Raw genomic sequence first — 3,162 nt, forward strand, 5'->3', positions numbered from 1 at the left:
CCTCAGCATGATGGGCTGACACAGTGGTGGCAGCCGGAGGCTCAAACATCAGTTGTGAGGATGGTGCAGGATTGGGCAGTGTTCTTTCCAATTCTGTACCACCCAACAACCACACTAACGGAATACATCAAACATCTGCTGCTGAGTCATTCTTTCTTATAATAACCCGAGAGGACTGAGTATAAATCCTCCATAGGCTTTCCCAGACTGTAAATCTTACCAGAAACAGATTTTGTCTCCTATCAAATGGCTGGCTGATTCGAACCACTAACCTTTCAGTTAGCTGCTTATCTGTTGTCAAGTGGAGACTGATCCATCCATGGCTGACCCTCCAGCAGGTTTCCAGGGAGATTGCTCACCCTCACTTCTCCCAAGGAGCTCTTAGGCTCTTTTTTTCCCACCACCCAGGAACCCCAAATCTCTCTTGGAAGTGCCGTAATGTAAGATAAGTCTTTTTTTTTTTTCTTTCTACTAGTTCATTTACAAAATCCAAATACATTGTTTGTTTGTTTTTTAAATTGATGACATCTTTATTTTTGTCACTTAAAGGCTGATGAAAAGCTGTAATTAATTCTATTTTTTAAAAAAATCCAACATCTCAATTGAAAAGAATTGTATTCACTCATTAAATGCTAATAGTTTCCTAAGACAAACTGAAAATATCCAGCATGCATGTTTAATTTCAGTACAATAGATTTAAGACCAAGCATGTATGTTAAATGTATCAAGACTAGATTACAAATTATCATAGTCACCATCATCATCGTCGTCGTCTTCATGTTTTCTTTTCAATGCATTAGATGGTTCACTGGCAGTATTTTGTGATGATACCATATTAGTTGTAATAAGAATATTTTTGGACCCAATTAATGATGGATTAATCAGAACATTCTGAACTGCTGACATTGCTGGAATCGATGGTTTTACAGCCGGAGTCTGTGACGTAGGCATCTGGACTGTAAATCGTTGCCCTGTGAGGGACATTGGAGTCCCTACTTTAGTTTAAACAGACATGGTTTGTGGGGTTGGTGTACCTAGTGTGGGAGTACTAGGTCTGCTAATAACAGAACCAACACTTAGCCTTGGAACTGTTATTCTTCCTGCAGCACCAGATGTCTTTTTCTGTATGGACTTAAGTCTACAATTTGGAGCAGTTAAGCAGTACCTATCAGGGGGCAATCTAGGCCCAGAATATGGCTTGATCAAAGGCAAAGGAGTTTGATTTCTTTGCAGTGCAATATCTAATAAAAAAATCTCTTGAAGGAGGAGAGGTGAAAGACTGGTCAGCACGACACTGGATTGCCAGTCGCACATCATCTGCATCAACAGTTGCTTTCTTAGCACGGCTTGAATAAATTTTTGCATCGTCTAGAATTGTAGTTACATATCGGAAGGCAAACTCCAACATCTGATTTCTAACTCTTGGCTCATATTCTGTAATGCTGATATCCTTCAGGATTTGTGCCATCATCTGTGCATCTTTCAGCCTGCTCTTGGGAGAAGTCATCCTTCCAGACTCCATGATATCCGGTGATCAGACTTCTTTAGCTAAATCATCCACATTAATGTATTTCAGTCCTGATCTTGAGGCAAGCTCTTTGTCTAGTGTGGTTTTTCCAACCCCTGGTGTGCCAGTGAGCAAGATGTTCGGCTGCAACATGGTCCCCCCAAATACATTGTTTTTAAGAACAAATTCTTTCACTCGCTCTTGATAAGTCACTGGTGTTCTGTTATCTTGGCATTTCAAATAAACTTTTGCATTTTTTCAGCAACCATTGGTAATGTTTCCATATTTGTAATTTTTTTTTAAATTGGGAGTTCCGGTGGTCCAGTTTGTAGGAAGATGTGCAATCAACTCAAAGTGAGGCAGTTCAAATCCACCAGCAGACCTGAGGGAGAAGGATGTGTGCTTTCTTCAAGCCATGTGATTTACAGCCTCTGAAAACCCTCTGGAGGGTCAGTGAGTTCTGACTCAATGACAACGGGTTTATTTTTTTCTTTATTTGTTCTTATAAGAACAGCTATCTCAAGATTTTATAAGTAATAAAATGACTATTACTTTCACTCTTTGTATTGCTATTCTAATAACAAAATTAGCACAAACTTACTATGGCGATGTACTGTTGAATTGAAATTGACTCATAGCTGACTCACATGGGAGGAAATAGCCGATTTTTCTCCCTCGGAACAGTTGGTGGACTGGAACCATATGCCTTCGAGTTGACAGCACACCATGAAGCCACTACACTCCCTAACACACATTTAGTAGTCTAAAATAACACAAATTTATTATCTTGGAAGTCAGAACTTAAAAATCACAGAGATAGCAGGACTGAGTTCCTTCTCAGTCCATCTGGTTGAGGTTTTTTTGCCAACCCTCCACCTTTCCAAACATCATGTCCTTTTCCAAGGAAAAACCTCTCCTATGAAGCAGTTGGATTCTGGAAGGGTGCTCTCTTGTTTTGGTTGAAGGACAGGTGTGGGCTGTTTGGTTGGGTTTTTTATTTTGTTCACAAACATATGTCAACTGATTTGATTTAGCAAACAATGAGTTGTAGACTGGAAGCCTCATATTGAGAGTCAATCAGGACCTAGTGAGCTGGCCTTTGTATTTAAATCAGTAGGGAACAAATCAGACTACAAGTAATTATGACTTAATAAAAGATATGAATTAATTAAAAAAAAAAGTCAGTTGGGGCCTGACCAAGTCTCCAGTTTGGAGACTCATGTGTGAAGCAGTTGGATTCCAGAAGGTGGGTTCTCTTGTTTTGTTTGAGGATTGGGTAAAGACTGTGGGGTTGCCTTGTTTGTTTTTTATTTCATTCAGAAATGTACATGAGCTGTTTGGATTTGCTGGATTTTTGCTAAGAATGAGCTATGGGCCAGAAAACCTCTTGTTTAAATCACTCAGGACCTGGTTAATGGGCCTTTGTATTTAAATGTCAGTTTGGTGTTTACTGTGTTCAGGATGAATATCTTCTAACTGTTGCAGCACTGGTCTGTCAATTTGCTGTACTAAGGTAACCTGTGGTTGGGGTGATGCTGAACACTGTGCCACTGGGGTGTCAAATGCTATAATGGTTACCCATGGTGGACAATGTTTGGTGGAACTCCCAGATTAAAACAGGCTTAGAAGCAGGAGTGGCATCCACTTCCTAAATG

General features: G+C 39.9%; 1 pseudogene; it reads right to left on the minus strand.

The window, feature by feature from the left end:
• Window positions 1-735: 735 nt before the first annotated feature.
• LOC102870079 lies at window positions 736-1,522 on the minus strand (annotated as a pseudogene).
• Between the last annotated feature and the right edge of the window lie 1,640 nt (window positions 1,523-3,162).

This window comes from Elephantulus edwardii, unplaced genomic scaffold, assembly GCF_000299155.1.
Source record: "Elephantulus edwardii isolate Elephantulus edwardi_28Jun2011 unplaced genomic scaffold, EleEdw1.0 scaffold00215, whole genome shotgun sequence".
NCBI lineage: Eukaryota > Metazoa > Chordata > Mammalia > Macroscelidea > Macroscelididae > Elephantulus > Elephantulus edwardii.